Source organism: Pinus tabuliformis, chromosome 7, assembly GCF_031772625.1.
Source record: "Pinus tabuliformis cultivar Carrire ecotype Pingquan chromosome 7, CPIR1, whole genome shotgun sequence".
Lineage (NCBI taxonomy): Eukaryota > Viridiplantae > Streptophyta > Pinopsida > Pinales > Pinaceae > Pinus > Pinus tabuliformis.
In genome coordinates, this window is record NC_142293.1 from 1,362,473,158 (window position 1) to 1,362,492,685 (window position 19,528).

At 35.4% G+C, this 19,528-nt stretch overlaps 1 pseudogene; it reads right to left on the reverse strand.

Annotated features, from left to right (window-relative positions):
- Window positions 1-2,638: 2,638 nt before the first annotated feature.
- On the reverse strand, window positions 2,639-2,992 carry LOC149252655 (alpha,alpha-trehalose-phosphate synthase [UDP-forming] 5 pseudogene; annotated as a pseudogene).
- Window positions 2,993-19,528: the final 16,536 nt, after the last annotated feature.

Here is a 19,528-nt window from a genome sequence, read left to right on the forward strand (position 1 = left end):
CATAACAATTCAATAACCTCAAATTCACTAGAAATATTGCATAACCTTAACTATTCATGCAATCACTAGTACATATATCCATGCATTTCTCTTTATATTAAAATGAAAAATTATGCTTTAATTAGAAAATTCAAAAAAATAAAAATAAAATTATGATCTTACTATATACAACTCAAAACCTATTTATTTATTTTTATTTTTTCATTTATTTATTTTATTATTTTATTATTTTTATTATTTTATATTTTTTCAGCTCATTATACCAATCCATAACAATCTTATATATCTATTATTTACTTGTACATCAAACAAGTCTAACAATATTAAATTTCCCCTATTCTTTATGTGTATACAAATATGATACAATACCTTTATTTATTATAATTATAATTTTCAAACATACATTTAAATTTGCTTATATAATTTAAGGATTTTTTTTTTTTTTTTTAATCCTGTCAATCAACATAAACTGAACTTATATCAATCTCCATTTGTATACTTGAGTTTATATATCTACATATATAAAATTCTATAAAACCAATTCTAAGAAAACCATTATCATGATTGATAGATTACCTAAACCATATCTTGATAATTAAGAATAACAAAATAAATCATGTTATGCAACCTATAATAATATTTATTAAAACTTCTAAAATATTTTAATGAATATTTATAAATAATTTTTTTAATAATTTTATTATTTATACTACATTTTAAATACCTCTTATCGAAATTTATCTTCTATAAATTTAAAGAAACATCTTATTAGTCCCTTCCATCTGGCATTCGGCAGGGACTATTGTAATCGATCGGGTCTGAGATAGCATTAGTTTCAAGTTTTATTACTGTGTTATACTGTGCTTATTACAAAGTTTTCAAACATTCTCAAACGCGCTATGCCGGATAACCAAAGTTTTATTTTGAACTTAACTTTTGCCATCTTATTTGGTCTCTTCCCGAGGCGGAAGAGGCCCGACCATAGCTTAAAACTTCCCGAGGCGGAAGAGGCCCGACCATAGCTTAAATTGGTTTTACGCCTTTAATGTTAACATTAATTCGATAGGTACAAATGCTAGAGATTAATATTGATTTTTCAGTGATCTCATAGATATACAGAAAATAAAACAAGTGGCATGGTTATGCATGGCGGTACAAGTGGCAAACTAATATCGAAACTGTTCTGTTCATCAAACCTATTTCCACTGTCTTTACCAGAACTATTCATCAAACCTATTTCGCCCTGTGAGGGAGGAGAATAACCCATGGCACTTAAGATGCAGGTTTGCTTTGAGGGAGGATGCTATCTTAGCTGTTATCATACTCCCTGTTCCATTTTGTCAGGAAAGCCTCTTCGCTACTGGTTTTGGATTGCTCCAAGGCAGACCGTTCCCAGAACCTCTAATGCTCTCTGCAACAGCTATGTTTCTACGGTGAGATACAATGAACAAGGTGAGATAAATAGTTTTTTAAACCTGTACTGCTTTCATACATGAAACTGAAATCTACATTTACTCTTCTGCATTTTACTGGATATTTTTAGTTCTGCAATTAATAGAATTTTCTTTTTTCTGGAAATTGCAAGTAGCGCAAGCAGATCATAATCTGCAATTTTTTGTTTGTTACCAGTTCTTACCATCTGAATTTCTTGGTCCATCTGCTGCTTCTGAGCAGCAGATTTCTGCTCCTCAACAGCAGTAGCCGCATGGATTTCTTCTGTGTGTAAAGCAGCTTTGCTCTTAAAGGTTTCTCCCTAAGACAAAATTATAAGATGCCGATCAGTATTGAACTTCAAAATCGATTTTCCAAATTTAATATTTTTGCGAAATGTTAGAGCTGGTTGAAATTTTCAGAAAATAAATTTAAAGCAGGTAAATTTATGGAATTCTTGAAAAGAAACGACTCCTTCACAGGCATGCTCTTTTACTCCTTTTTTCCAAAATATTCATTATTTCTGCGTTTAATGATGGCAATACGCCTTAAATAACACCACAAGCATTTTGAATGTGGTATACTAGCATCGGCTTATGAAATTTAGGGTCTCTTTCATCAAAATTGCACTGTAAAAACTACAGTACTGGTTATTTTCGAAGATCCAAATCAAATAGAAGTTAATTTTACTAAACTAACAGTAATTAATTGCTCTATATAATTTATGATTCAAGGTGATGTTCTCTTACCTCAGAGCTTTGAAGCAAATGCCATGTAGTATTCATAAGAGATCGAAATGATTCGTTGTTAGAACTAAAATTACTCATGTTCTACGTTCAAATTAGACGTTTTTTCAGTAAAAGAACTAATAATCTTGATATACGTGAAGATAATCCCAATTATTTTTGAATAAACAAGCAACCGAAAGTTATTCCCTGTTTAATAACAAATTTTACCGCCTCAAAGTTGCCCGTCATGAAGACGGCCATCTTCCGTCCATCTTTTTCCAGTTCCTGCACCTTAAGATCGACCAACCGTAGCCACGGAATTGAAATAGAGGTGAAAACATCTTTCGCCTGTAGTCAAGTTTCACATAAAATATCCATAAAATTAAACAGACCGCGGCATATTCTACTGTCACTTCTTTAGAAAACTTAATGATAAAATTTTAAAACTGTGTAATGATATTTACAGTGAAAGTTTCAAATTATGTACTCAAAGTGAGCTCTGCAACTTGAGCAGATAAATTCCATGCTGCCTGATCAGAAGCTGTGGCCAGACCCTGAAGCATTCTTACGACATCCACAGTATCATCAAGATAGTATTTTGCTTTACTGGGTTTCTGACCAACTGTGCATGCAAATACTTCTGCTATCGGAGAAAGTGTAGGTCCTGACATAGCATTTGTGATACCCTCAAACATGTCCTCATCTGACCTGTCATCTCCAATGCACAGGACAAAGTCTGGTCGTTTCCCTCTCTGCACCATTGTTGACAGAAGGCGCTCTGCTACTAAACCTTTGCTTATGCCCTGCAGATCCATCAAAATAGATAGATAATGCAATCAGATTATGAGCTACTAAATGACCCTTGCTCCAGAACAAAATATTGAAAAATAAGTGCAGCCACTGTTTGCAGGGATTCACTTTCTCAAAAAACTTGTAATAAAAACTACCAGATCCGCTACTCATATGCCTTCTCTGTCGTAGGTAGCTATGGATCAGCGGCTGAAGCAGCTTAAGATCCCTCACTCTGTTCCGTTTCCATCCCTAAAAAAACTAGGCTCTAGCAAGAGAAACAGCGGCAAGACCAGCATCACAGCGGCAGGACCAACATCACAGCCATGCCAACAAACCACCAGCCTCATAGTCGCTGGAATGATAGTAATGTCACAGATCATCTCCCTGCTGCCAAGCACATGGCTTGCATGCAATGCACGTGGTAAGGGAGAGAGAAAGTGGCTGGTCCTCATAAGTTGTCCAATACTAACGGACTTCTATAATGACTTTAATAATTTTGGTTCCGTTTATGACGACGTGGATCCGCTGTGCGGTATCTTGATATCTCATACCTTGGGGACTCTTTCTTATTATTTGTTTTTGGGTGTATCAATGCAATATTGTATATTCGTGACTTTGTCATTTTGGTGGTGTGCAATATGATAGACTGCGATCACTTTGTTTGTTGCATTATCCACTGAACTCTTGCATGTGTCAAGCCTTCTATTGCATTGGCGGATGTATAATCTTGTCGACGGTGCATATTCAACTATTGTGGCGTATCCCAACGTTAATATATCAACAATCAGTGTCAATGTATTTAATATAGGGTTGGTTTCATGGCTTCTCATTGCATATGGCGGTATCTTGATATCTCATACGTTGCAAAATACATTGATTTCATTGTGAGAGATTTTAACATAGCCCCGTAATATGTAGTGTTTCAACCCTTTGTATTCGCACATATGCTATATTTTACAATGCATGTGTGACACTTCGTCTTCCTTCAATAAATTTTGTGATGCATGCGCTCTTTTTATCCCTTAATGCATCTTTAAATGGCCTTTTAATGTTGTCTTTTGAATACGCTGGCTTTGTATCATCCCTTGTGTCGTTGAAATATATTTATGGTTTGTTCTTTAATATATTTTCAATTGGAAATACGCTACTGCGACCTACAAAAGAAAGGGTAGCAAAAGAGTGCAATTGGGGATTGCAGGATGAAAGGGTTGAGACTCCATAACTCTGACGTGTGATTATGCGACCACGCCTTCGAGTAGGGGTCAGAGTCGATCTGGTTATCTCTCTAATGCGCAGTTCAATGTGTTATTGCTCCAGTGCAAAGTTATGTTTGATATATATCTCAACGCTACTTAGTATATGGCACCATCACATTAATTCAATGCAATAGAGTATCCTCACTGCGGCCCTTCGATATGCAACTCTTTTCTAGCGCTTTGCGAATCGTCATTTTCACATGTTCTTTCATATACGACCACCGCTTGCGATTTCAACAACGATCAACACTCCTTTGGTATGATGCAAACGTAACCATGCGGTTTATCACTTCACCATATCGTTTAGAATTCCCTTTACTGAGTTTAATTTCTCTCGACTGCGACTGTAATGTTGGTGTCGGTTCTCTCTTCCCAGTGTATCTTGTATGCCCATTTCTACGACACGTCATTTGCCTTTTATTCAATGTAGTATCTTCCCCTTTGCAACCACATTGTAATACAATGAGACCCAATGTATTGTAATGGAACATCGATATTAAATTTTAATGCCCTTTCTATCTGTGAATTCCAACACACCATTTATAATTATAACAAGGGAAGCTATCCTTACAGAGTCTTTTCATTGGATGCTGGAAGTGATTCTTTATCTGGTTGGCCAGCAGGCGGACTGAAGTCAGCAATGAAGCTCTTTCTGCTAATAACCTTTCCTGTTTTACCTGTACTTCCGACGAACTCCAAACGAACAATATCAAATCTAAATACTGAGCAGTCTATGTATTTACGAACAACAACATAGCTAGGGGACCTTGGACGTGGGCTCTGCTCCATATGGCCCTACCCCTAGGCAGGGACTAGTTGCCTTGCAACTCATCTTGTTTAATGTATATATATAAAATCTACAATATAGTTAATTCTTAGCTCTATCTTACTTTTATAGTTCTATCTTACAGCCATGCAACCATACATACATATATATATTAAATATATATAGATATATAAAATTAAATATAAGTACAATGTCAATAATTTAGTGTAAACTCCCAGCCATGGATGAATACCCGTTCATCATAGTGACATGGGTCATTAAGAGAGAAATGAAAGGGTGTGCAACAAATATTAGAAAATGTTTAAAGTTTTCAAAGTTGACGGAAGATTAATTAAAAGAAGAGTTACAAGAAATTCCAGAATCACACAACAGGGAGTATATAGGTCGGCCAGAGATATTTATACATTTAAGGCTAAAAGTTATGAATTCCAACAGATTCGTTAGATATATGATATTTCGTCAACTTAATTCAATTTTGAAGTGCTAAAGCTCTTAGCCTCAAGCTCAAGCATAACTCCATGCTCATTAAAAATCGATGTTCTCATTGTAGATTGGGTAGTCCGCAAGAACTGGCAAATTATAAATTGGGTAGTCCTCGTTAAAAATTGATGGTGTCACTGTAGATTGGTAGTCCGCAGTGGCTGGCAAATTATAATTTAATTTGATTAATTGAAATTCTAATTTAAAGGTTTTTTTTTTTTCAGTCTATTTTGGTGGGTTTCATGTCATTTAATTCTTATACATTAAGGGACAAAATCATGGACAGATTATCAAAACCCATGAGCAGTTTTACATTATATGTAAATGAATCTTGTAATTTTTTTTTAAAGATTTTTACTAAAAAATACATTAAAAAATGAGGATTTGTTGAAACTCTTTTATTTCACCACAAACAAAATTATGAATAAATTTATGTATTTTTCTCTAGAGGTCACACAAAGTTGAAACTTGCTCTAATACCAGCTTTTAAAGTTTCACAGATGTTACTATGGAAGAAAAATGTTGTGGTGCATGAAAGAAATAGAAAGCAGATGGAAGAAAAGATTGTCGAATGGTAGAGTTTTTCGTTTTTTTGTTTATTTGTTTTAACTTCAAGGAGCAAATTATTTCTCTTTAATTTAGAATTCTTAGGGAAATGTGGGAAGAAGAACAACTTATCTTATCTGCTAGGAAAGGCCGTGGAAAGCACCATCAAATTGATGGATTTTTTTGATAGTGTGCATCTGACATCTTATGAATTGAAATGTTCATTAAGTGCTATGTTTTCAATTGAAATACATGAGAAGCAAGATTTCTATTGATTTAATTTTTATGTTGGAAAATTTTAGCACCAAACATTTATTTTCTAATAGAGTAATTCTATGTTTTCCAATGTATTTGTAACATATTCTTTGCCACTATTTGGAAAACCAAAATAGTGTAATGGGAAATATCATTTAAAGTGGAATGGAAAGTAGTCACAATTCAATTTTGTTTCTTTGCATCAGTGAAATCCCAAAAGTTCAAAAATATACCTTTCCTTCTTCATTCTTCCATGCTCTTCTGTGATTTGAAAGTATACATGTGCTACTCACATTTGAGAATGACACTAGTTGTTATGGTACAAAACAATTGATAGAAAACAAAAGATGAGGACAGAAACTGAAAACCTTCATTATTCTTCAATATGCTTTTATTATAGCCTTGTAGGGGGTTGAAAGTTGATAGTTGTCTCTAGACTCTCAGCAAGCTAATTAGCTAACATATGTGCTAACTAACCACTAATTAGTTTTTATTACAGTTTCTTATCACTACATTTGGAAGGTAGCTTTCAAGTGTTTGGGTCAACACAGCTACTCACACTAAGACCATGCCCCCAGTCTTAGCAGTGGGTACCTTCTTCAAACACTAAATATTCATTAGTGGAGACTAGGCTTGCCAAGGAAAGGCTGGTCCTACCCTTGAAGTTTCTAGCATTGACTTGATTCCTTTTTACTTTCAGACTATCATACATTGCGCAAGAAAGTTTTGATTTTATGCTGCAAAAATTTAGTCATAATTTATACTATACGTGCCTTATGTGATGTGTGTAGATTGATTTGGAGCAAGGCAAGATTTGCATAGAAAATTTATAGCAGAATCTCAACAAGTGAGGTATGAATGTAGATGTATCAAACATATCCTATAGTGGTCCATAGCAACTCTTATAGTTTTTATTTTTATAGCATTTCAGTGAGATATCATACTGAATAACTGCTTTAGTTTAGTGTTATCATAAACACAACTAGTGGCAGTAGGTGATTTACTTGGACTTTCAACAAATTTTGTCACCTAATTCCCACAATAGTTTGGATATGATTTTCTTCCAATGAAAGAGATATAACCACCCGAGAAAAGAGGCCAGGGAGATGATAATGTATGGCTACAACCAGGAGCAGTCACCTAGGTGTGGTGAGTAAGCTATCGAGTATGAAATATTCCCATCTCAATCTTCAGATGATCGATATTGCAAAGGTGTAGAAGATCTTTTATAAAATAAAAAAATTAAATCAGCCAAGAAATATTGTGGAGTTATAAAATAAAGTAAAAACAACCTAGCTTTGATACCATTAATGTATCAATTACAAGTTGCTTCACCTCCTTGATGACTTGGGTTAGAAGAAGATTCTGGTTGGGACCAAAAGGATTGTATCCTTAACATATTTTCAACTTTTCAATTGAAAAAAACCATGATAATGTTTGCATGTGGTGACCATGAAAAAAAAGGGACATTACAGATTTGATTCAACACCTAGTTTTTTAGAGTTTCCTTATGTATTTCCAAAAGATTTGTTTGGGCTCCCACCCACATGTGATCTCAATTTCACCATTGAACTCAATGTGAGATGAGTCCTATCTAATGAAAGAAGACTAGTTGGATTAAAATTATAGGGATCATCTAGAACTGCATTGAGAGGAAAATTTATAGAAAGGAAGTAGAATACAGGGAATTCTTAACAACATTGAGAATTTAGTGTTGAGCAGAAACCACAAGTCATGGAGGAGTGGATGGGTGGAGGTTTTGCATCGAAGCTAAATTGCATGGAGGAGTGGATGTGTGGGAGTATTAAACACAATCCACAAATCAAGGAGGAGTGGAATAGTGGGAGTTTTTAGCAGAAACCACAAATCAAGGAGTGGAGCAGTGGGAGTTTTCCTTTTACCTAGAAATTTGTTTTAGTAAATCTTGATGAGCAAGTGATTGAGAAACCCAACCTGAATGAGATTACATACTTGAATGATGACTTAGATATAGAAGACATGCCTAATTACAAAAATACAAGAAGGCACTTGCCTTCTACTATAGGTTGTGTGAGAACCTTAAATGCACCTCGTCAACATGTGCCATCCTGGCCAAAGGATGATGAAACAATGACATTCAGAGTAGTATCATAGTACCAAGATCTTCCAATAGTGGAAGCTACCCCTAATGATGGTCTTTTGTCAGTACCTTTGCTAAAGCACTAGAGGAATGCATTATCTTGGATGGTTCTAGAAGAGACAACCAACGTGCATTGTGTTGGTGGTATTCTTGCATACGATTAGTGGCTTGGGAAGACTATCTCGGTGATTTCTTTAATTTTGAAGGAGAGGCATCCTAACATATCTCTTTAGGAAGATTCAAATCAAGTAAATATTGAAACATCTACTGTAAATCTAGATGAAGATGATGTAGTATCATCATGTTTGCAAAGAAATACATCAAATAATGATGCAAATGATATTGCTTTGGAGGAATACATTAAGGGGAAAGAAAACACATTTTCTATGAAGAAAGGCCGACTGTCTGCCAGTATTTTGGTTGTGTGTCCTACAGGTGTTGTTAAGCAATTGGCATAGGAAATCTGTGACAAGGTCACCGCAAAATCCAATCAATATATCTTGGTCTATTATGGAAGCAACAGGACAAAGGACCCCAATGAGATGGAAAAGCATGACTACATTGTTCTTACTACTTATTCCATAGTAAGTATGGATATTCCAAAACAGGATGTTGGAGAAGATTATCAAGAAGTTGAAAGAAATCCTGATGATTCTAGTCTAATTGACTCTTTTATTCTTAAAAAGAAAAAGAAGACGCCAAAGACTGTTAAGAAGACAAAGAGGAGAAAGGGAGAAAATGGCTCCTCGAGTGAACCTATTTCTCATCCTCTTGCAAGAGTGGGTTGGTTTAGGGTGGTTCTAGATGAATTTCAGAGTATTAAGAATCGTAGTACCCACGTTACTAAAGCATGTTGGGGTTTATGGGATAAGCGAAGGTGGTGTCTCTCTTGGACACCAATCCAGAATTCTTTTGATTATGTTTTCAGCTACTTTAGGTTTGTTAAATATGATCCATATGGTGTTTATAAGTCTTCCACTTTCAAAATAAAGTTGCCAATTTCAACAAATCAAATTTCGAGATACCAGAAGCTCCAAGCTATCCTGAAGAAAGTAATTCTCTAATACACAAAAGGTGCTACCATTGATTTTCTAGCTATTATTACATAACCTTCAAAAAATAGTTTGTCTTCTCACCATGTCGATACACTACACACAAAGGGTGTATGAGTTCAACCTTATTTGACAAAGACTACAACCATCATAATTCTAGAGAAGGTATAATTCAAGCGTAGGATGGTGGGAGGCCAAGGAATAGTGGAAGGAAAGCTAGGACAAATAATTCTATGGATATGCACCATTGGTACCATAGCAGGTCTCTGGATGACTAAAGCATCAAGGCAGTTGCAGAATAGGGAGAAGAAGAGCTTAGATGATAAACTCAAGGAGTTGGACTTAAAATCAAGATGCCCCCTAAAAATACAGTAGAAAATGATCCCTGGAAGAGTTCTTAGGCGAGGACTAGAATGCCATTGTTTAGGACCTTTCAGATTGAATTTATATGTATTGTAGATGTGTAGTTGAAACCTCCAAAAAAAAAAGTTACCTTGCAGAATGCTGAATGCTATGCGGAAGAGCGTGATTTTTATCACTTGCTTGAAGCTCATTTACAAGCTCAATTCAAGGTCTATGCTGCCGTAGGAATTATGAAAAAGAACTATGTGAATATATTTTTGATGTTGTGACGTCTTTGTCAAGCATGTGATCATCCCATTCTTGTTAAAAGTTTCTTATCCATTTCTACTTGGAAATCTCATGCAGAAGCAGTAAGGAAGCTACCCAGGGAAAAACTGATTTTTTTGATAACTAGTTTGGAAGGTTCATTGGCTCTTTGTGGCCTCTATAATGATGCCCCTTTAGAATTCATTGTCACCATCTGTGGTCATGTGTTTTGCAATCAGTGCATATTAGATCACCTTACTCAGTCAGACGATAGCATTTTCCCTACTCAAGACTGTAAAAGGCATATGAAGGATACTGTCCACGATGAGTTTTCCACAATACTATCAATAATTTTTCAGTATTTGATTATTTCATTAGTTGCACAATATCTACCAAATGCAATTTCTACTTATGAATGGTAAGTTTTTTTTAAAGTAAATTACACATTTTTTTATAATTTAAGGGGTTTCACTGATCCAAAAATAGAGAATTAATAAATGGAACAGGAGCTTACTAATGGTGACATTTATTTAAGGGGTTTCACTGATCCAAAAATAGAGAATTAATAAATGGAACAGGAGCTTACTAATGTTGACATTATCGTTGGAGCTCTAGAGCATCTTTCCTATTCCCTTGGGCTGAGTGAAGTGTAGAGGATTCTAGCAACGGCCTTGGCAGCTGTAATGTTGGTTTTCTGAGTCTTCTGATCTTGCTCCTTGCTTCTTTATTATGATAAATGGTATCTCCAACTAGTTAAATGGAAATTCCATCTCTATAAACATTAACAAACAAAATGAATCACATCTATTAAAGCCTAAACACACAAGCCTGGATGCAAAAAAACAGTGGATTTTGAACGAAAGCCCTAAGATGTGTACTCCTCTTTGTGTGGAAGACTGAAAATGGAGTCAAAATGTAGTGAAGTTAAAAATGGAGCATACCTTGAGGCTGTCAATGGACTGAAGATCCGATGGTGGGGTTCGATATCATGTTTGCTACTAGTAAAACCCTAACTCGCAACTATATTCAATCCCGTTTTGGCTCCCGCCCTGTGAAAAGTGAAGAGATTCTAACTCTCAACTCTTTTCAATCTAGTTTTTCAATCCTGTTTTGGCTCCCACCATTTGAAAAGTGAACAGATTCTAAACTAGCAGTTGCCCCTAAAGGTGCAAAGATACACCGAAGGTATGGAAGATGTGGAAAATTTGGCTTTCATCATTTGAGTCAATTCATAATTGTCTTTAGTTTTCCATGACTAATTAATGGGAGACAATTTATGCGAGCTATGCCATGAATTCTACAATATTTTTATCATTGATACTTACAATTTTCTTTAGATAAAAATAATAGTGAAAGTTTATGAAATTTTATTGCAAATGAGAAAGGATATTTAATGGTTTCCTTTTATAAATCCTATCCACACTTCCTTACCTTTATTCTATCTAAAATGATTTTTTACTTAGCATTAGTGCATCATTTATTTTTTCCATAAATAGCAACAAGAGTTAAACTCCAGAGAGCCCATTGTTTCATTATGTTCATGGAAAGATGCATCTAGGATTATCTTGTTCTTATAGCACATGTTAAATTTCCTATTTAGAAGGTTCAAAAAATTTATTAATGCTATATTGTCATTGTAATGAACTATCAAGGTTGTGCAAACATAAAACATAGAGCTTTGTATGGATGTTTATGGTGGAAAACAATTATTGGTAAAATTGTCAATAATTTTTTTTTTTTTCACAAAATTTTGCCAAAAAAATTGTATTTTAAAATTTTATACAAATATTAATAAAATAATATTTTAATAAATAATAATGGCAATATTCGTAAAATTTTTCCTACACTAAAATAGAAATTGCAAAAACTTTCTCGAATAATATTTGCAAAACTTTAAGGAGTTTGTTTTTTCATCTTTGTAAACGTTAGGAAAGTAAGTGTTTTTTAAACTTTAAAAAGGTATTGTTATGTAATAATTAAAACTATTTTAAAGGAAAGAACCAGAATTTAAATTTTGAAGTATAATTTTTTATGATTTAAAATATTAAAATGAGATGAAAAGGCTGACGTGTTTAATTTTTTTTGTGTTTATGCTACGGTTGAATCAGATGTGCTAATACAATCATTTCGAACGAGGTCACAGATCCGAAGTCAAATAGTAAAAAAGCTAAGAAGTAAAAACAAAAATGAAAACGAACTGCAGTACACCGTCCACAGTTGGTGAATCGCGGCCGGACTTTAAATGTCGGGGGCATGTTTTGGGAGACGGCCAGAGAAACTCACGCACAATTAAGGTAATACAGAGGATATTGGTTAGTTGTTTCACATATGGCTGGCAATATTTACAGGGGTTCACTTGCTTCTGGCATTCAAAATGATGAAGAATTTTCTTTCTCGTCATGGATTGAATTCTCCAAGTTAGAAGACGGGCATGAAAGGATTGAATCCTCCAAGTTAGAACACGGGCACGAAAATAACGTTCGCTATTCCACAGGCGAGAATATATCATCGGATTTTCTGCTTTCCGGATTCAGTTTGTACAAGTGTTAACGAGAGCGCACTGTGCGGCAGCGTGGTTAGACAAATCCAATCCAACGGTGAAAAACTTTAATAGATCCAACGGTGGAAAATCAAAAGGTAGACGATGAACTGATTCAATAGGGAACACCTTCGGTGTAAAAATGGGGATTGGGAGCCCCTTTTGCAAAGCAAAATTATATTTTTTGACCATGTTAATATTTTACTTATTAAAAATTGTAAATATATTATTTTAATTTTATTTAGTAAAAATACATTATTTTATTTTGGCTTAGTAACTTTTTAGTTGTATTTGATAAACTATTTTGCTTGTGTGTGAAAGATTTTGATTTTTTTATTAGTATATTTGGCATATTTATCATAATAATAATAATATAATTTTAAGAGTATTGTTTTTATGTAATGATTTTGTTGTTAAAGTTTATGGAGGTAGACATGTTGTACTTTTGGAATTTGAAATACTTGCTCTTAATTTGGTTGTATTGAAAATATTTTAGTGTAAGAAGGAAACATGTGCTCTTACCTTCTTGTATTGAAAACATTTAAGTGTTTTTTGCATATTAAGTGGGTGTAAAAAAAAGAGAATATATAGTAAGTTCATTTAATAATTAAAAACAAGTGTTAGTTTCTTAAAATTCATATGAAAATTTGGAAGGAGTAGGGTATGTACCCTTCTTTAATTTAAGTATATTCAAATTGTTGTGTGAATGGGTTTGTAAGATCGTATATTTTTATCTTGAGAAAATTGAGTCCTCTCCAAGTCACTGGCATAGTTTAGATTGTCATAAGCAAAGTAGGTGATTTGCCTTAAGATCTAAACATTTCATTTTAAGTAGTGTGATAATGTGGTTTCAGCGACACATTAAAAGATGGAACGAGGCATGAATGCATATCTAAGAAGACTCTAACAAGGGTTGAATAGGTGGAATAGTTAGAGGGGTTGGGGGGTTGCAGTGTCACTTAGAGGTGTAGACAAGGAATTTAAGCACCATGAGAGGTTGTGAACCTAACTTAAGACATTTGACAACTTGGTAGTGGTACTAAGTGAACATTCTTTGATCTAAGTTGATACCCTCTCCTTGCACTACCACTTTTCAAGATGAAGAATAAATGTGAAATATATGTGCAGCCCAGTCAAGAAGTTGGCAAGGTTTTTGCAACATATATAGGTGGTTTTTTCATGTTTCAAAAGGAGGTGTTGGAACTTGGAAGATGAGCATTGGAGTATATTTCTCATGTAGTGTTAAGGAGGTGCAAGGATTTGATAAGGAGTGAATTATACAAATCTAACAAATAGGCCATATTGGGTTAGGATATTGTTGTTTTTGAACATCCAAAATTGAAGGTGCATTTTATGGAGATGTAGTCTAAGCGGTTGGGTGTGGGACACATCTTACAGGTATCTTGGAGTTTTGGTGTGTGTTAGTGGTGTTAGTGCATTGTGTTTGATGAGTACTAGCTAGAATGTGTTCCATGAAGGCAAAAAGGCCACAAGTTTGAGATGGCTTAACCATTTCGCATTGTAAGGTGTGTTATACCCTAGTTTTGAGGAGACACATAGAATCATCTTAGAGAGTGATGAGTTGTACCATAGACTTAATTCTACTTGCATGGGTTTAGGTGTAAAGGTACCCCATGAGTTGAGGAAAATGATTTCAATGCTTACCTATATAAAGTGTTTATGATATAAGATTGATGATTTTTTGTTGGGGAATAGAAGAGGAAGATAAGAAAGGAGAGGCATTAAGGTTTGTTGTAAATCAATCAAAAGGAAGGAAAAATGTCTCATATTAGTAGGAACTTTTAAGTTGCCTCTTCAATAAGATTAAATTTTATTTGGAGCTAGGGAGTTGGCCTCAAAAGCATTGATTGGGTACTCTAGAAATCCAAGACCTAGAATATCCAAGCTAGTCCATTAGATAGATTGGTCTTCGGTAAAGGTTGCAAAGGTTAAGGTCCACATATCCCCTTTTAAATGTGGGTTTTAAACCTTCCATTTGAGAAATTTAAAAACAAGGTCATGATCTTGAAAGGTGGTCCTTTATTTTACCAAAAGTCATTGTGAATGCTTAATCCATGGTGTGATTCTTTCTATTTGAGTTTGGACTTGAATGTTGAGATCTATCTTTGGGTCCAGTTATCAGTGTGTCATTTCATTTATGTGTTGAGAAGGTCTTAAGTGCTATAGAGAATAAGATGGTTATTTTCCAATAACCCTCCCTTGAAACCCTATAAAGAGATAATGTGCCTCATTTTATTGTCGTAATATTTCAACCATAAGATCTTCCTATGAGGATGCCCTTGAAGAGAGGGTTTGTAAAGGAAGTGGAAAAAAAAAATTGATGTTGAGATGACAATATGTTAATTTTAGTTAACAATGGTATATTCTATGCTTAGCATAATTACTTCAATGTTCCTTAAGCAGCCCAATAGCAATTTCAATTTAGATTTCCAGTAGAAATCACATTAACAATTAATCACATTGACAGTAAAAGTAGATAGAACATAAAATAGTATGCAGAAGATAAGCCAAGACAAGAGGACACCAGATTTGGAAGATGGCAGGGAAAAAACCCAATGTTGGGAAAACCCTTTGATCAATTCTTGCTATTATTATATCAAAATTTCAACAAAGAAAGAGAGTACAAAAGTCAAATTGACTTGCCCAATTCAAAGTCAAAACAATCCTATCAATTTATGCAATCAAACATCTGCCCTAACCAGAAATTCAATGTTGGTCAAATCAACAATAAATCATCCTCAAAATAGCTCGGTCTTCCCCAATCAAACTCGACCTGATCAGGAGGTCAAAGTCAACCTAAAACAGCTCGGTCAAACTCGATGAAAGGAGAGAGAAAAACTGTTATAATTTTATGTGGTCAAACTATAGTCAACCATGAAGTCAACGCTGGTCAAATTTTCCATGTTCCCTCGATTTTTGTTCCAAGAATGTAGCCGAAAGAGACAGAAAATATCCTCCAAAAATCACAGTGAAATTTGGTTAATAACTCCTTCGTCAACGTTGGTCAGACTTAGTCTACTTCCTGAAATTTCAGTCCTATAATTCAGCCTAGAAAACTCGTCCTTCTTGCCACACGTGTGAGAGAGACAATTTGCCTAATAGGTGTATGAATCAATGAGAGAAGGATAGAGAAGAATCTGTGAGTGATGATGATTCAAAATGAGGTGTGAAGTCACTTGTATTTATACAATTCACTGTGGGTGAAGAGACACATCCATTGGGCTTCTTGAGCCTACATATTGATGTAGTGCCCGAACTGAACAATTTGTACATGTCTGGACATAAATCCAGATTACACTTTCACTTATCTAAATGAGATGATCTTTATATCACTTTTGGTCCTCTCAAAAACAGGAATTTAATGTAATCATCATCTCTAAAATGAGCTATCCCAAGGTGGAATTTGGCCTATTTTCCAATTTTAACACAATCAAAATTTTAAAATATCCTCCAAAAGCAGAAATAGAAAATGGGGTAACAAATCCCATGACATCCAACTTGTGATCTATGGTGGGAAATCCTGAATGTATCTCTGAAGAAAGATGTCTCATTGAGGTCGAGGTCAAGAAGAGGCATGATGCCTCACTAATTATGTAGTTGGAAAAGTTTGAATCTTGGTTTGTCAATTTGGCCCTAAGTAGGCAAGGCAACATGGAAGGAGGTGACCCCCTTGGAAGAGTTTTACAGGGGAAGGCCACATAAGGCCTTATATAAAGATCTAAATCAAAGGACCTCCCTCATAAAAATTTCTAGACATGTATTTAAAGAATGTAGATAATGACCCATCCAAATGTTGATAAAGACAATAGAACATCCCTTGAATCTCATAATAAATGGGGGCATCTACAGATGAGGTGATCCTTTAATTCTATCTCGTGTATATGGAAAAGCTAGTAGATGTTATTAAGAAGAGCAAGGTAATTATGACTAATTTTAACTCGATGTGAATGTAAACCCACTTTGAATGCGCCAAGGGGGATTTGAAGGGCAACATCATGTGTTGTTGTGCATATGTGGTGAAACAAAAAGGGCCCCTTTCATTTGCATGAAGTGTTCATGGTACAAATCCATGTTAGAGTCAAGGCCCTAAAAGGATGAATTCTAAGTATATTGGATGTATTGTCTATAATAACCTCTCTAACAACCTGGCAAAACATACAATGATGTCATTTACATTTGATGTGTAAATCACTTGAATTGTGCTACAACTTTAGTCGCCCCCCCACAAAAATGTGTCATGCTTCCTTGTGATGATGCTTTAACCCTATTGGAGAATAACCTCACAATGTAAAAGGAATTTAAACATTATGTAACTTTAATAGTATCAAACATTCACCCTCTGGCTCACCATGCATGGCTAATTTAAGGTTATTTCAAGCATTGATGTGAATAATATCATTTTATTTTCTCTTATGTATATTATTCTACATTGACACAATTGATTTTAGTGGTTAAGGACTTACGATTTAGGGGATTTAGGTGTTAGTGGTTAAGGGGTTAGTAGTTAAGGTGTTTAGGTGGTGAAGGGTAAGGGGTTAAGGCTCATAGGTTAAGAGGGTTATGAGTTGTGAGTGTAGGGGTTAAGGGATTATGGATTGGGGGGTTAAGGGGATAGGGAATTTAGTGGTTATGGGTTAAGGGCTTATTTTTTGTGATAATTGGACTCCTAATCCCCTTATCACCACTATTGGGTGTTCCCCTATCAATTTATCTTGCTACCTTCCCTCTAGGTCCCCTAGACCCTATGAAATTAATTCCTAACCCCTCTTGTCATTCTCTAATGCTAGGGTTATAGATATTAGTAAACCATGATTTCACCTCTGACTTCTACCCATCCATGCTACCTTTGTGTCCCCTTGCCCCATTCAATACACCATAACATACTCCCACACAACCTTTTTGGTCATGCCATTCCACTTTTCCTAATGTTATGAACCCCCAAATTTGGTCCCAATACCCCTACAACTACACCCTTGGGCCCCCTTGGGTTAAGGGATTAAACACATTAGGGGTTATGGGTTGGGATAAGGGAGCCCCTAATCTCCTTATCACAACTAGAAGTAGGCTAATCAACACCATCAATATCTAATGGAGGTGTTGAGACATTCATGTATTTTAAGGTGTGTTTTATTGTTGAGTTCACATATTTGGAAGCACAATTTCAAAAGTGGAAACATCTCACATTTGGCGCACTTGACTACAAATTTGTATGCATGTTTTGTATTGAGGTCATCTTTCACATTCCCCAATGCATGACAACTAGGGAGTACTATGATGTGTCAGGGAATGCCAGGAAGTACTAACACATGCTCGACAATTCTAAGGCATGATAGGCATGTCAGGATGTGTCAGGTGCCAAGATGTGGTGTGAATGCATGCTAGGGAATGTGAGAGACAAGTGTTAGGGAAACACAAGGGAGCACTCATTTAAAACACAAAAAAGGTAAGGCTATCTATAAGGGCATGACAACTAGGGAGTGCCAACATGTTCCAGGAAATGCTAAGAAGTTCTAACACATGCTAAACAGTTCCAAGGCATGTTAGGCATGCCAAGTCATGCCAAGTGCTAAGGCATGCCAACATGTGCTATGTGTTAGGGTGTGGTGCCAACACATGCTAGGGAGTGTTAAGGATGTAACAACCCTCGTGAAAATTCCATGTAATAAAATTTAATAAATGAAAAATAATAACCATGGATGATGGGACACGTATCAAAAGATGAATATTGGGCAAAATCCAAGTGATGGGGATCACTTGTGATTGTCTAATGGCTAAGGAAATTGGAAAAGGAAATGGTGAAGACTTTGGGAAGGCAAAATGGCATTTTTGGCATAGATATTTATGAAAATAATGGAAATATGGCACAGGTATTGAGTTGCATGTATGATTTCTTCACTAGTTTTGACATGCATGGCATATGCATGTGGATTCTTGGTCATGGTTTGTCATTGGCATGGAGGATTTCCTGGATCGATAGTGGATTGCCTAGACTTTCCATTTCAAGGATAGCCATGATGATTGTGGGTTCATTTTCATTATTTTTTTTGTTGGTTCTCATGTTTCCTTAACATGGGTTGAGTTACTAGTCTCTTATCCTTGGTTGGACAAATGATCTGGAGCCTGGTAAACGTTGTTGGTTGAGTTTATTAGTCCTGGAGCCTTGGTTGGAAAATTTCTTTGGCGCCCTAGATGGCTGGGGTAGAGACCGATCTGATGATGTATTTCTGATGTCCGACCATGAGGTGGAATTATTGTTTGATGGGTTGAGGTGGATGGCCTATGGAAGCCGTAGGTGGTTTTTGATTGATGTGTTCTATGAGATCCCACATTCATTCTTAGAATATGGCATGAGGGTGAATTGTTGAAGAGATATTTGGCTCAACCATTCTATAGTCAGGTGGAATCTGGAAGTCCCATCCTGGGTTTGGATTTTGCATCATTAATGAAAAGTTATTTCTCCTTGTATTTCTATGAGAATTTTGACGGATTATATGTGGTCTATATGACTGTACTTTCGTGAGTCTTTTATGTTGTTATTATGCTAGTTATGTATGTGTTTTATGACAGTAGCCATGTGTGGCTCTCATCATGTTCTTACATGATTTTCATGGTTTTTATCTTCAAATGATGAGTTGTTTCCCTAAACCCTATATTCCATGTCCCTACACCTCTATTTGCAGCTAATACACCATTTCCATCCATCAAAAAGCCTTATCCCCTCATTTTCTATCATTTTCCTCTAAACCCTAAGCTACTCTATCTCTTTCTAGGATAGGCCTATGTTTTGGCCTTTTCCACCCACTCCCCTCACTCATTTCCCAAAATTCCTTTTTCCCCTACTCAGTCACATCATCCCCTACCCTCCTAAATTTCATTACAAATTTAGGCAACTCCTAAGTCCATCATACCACTT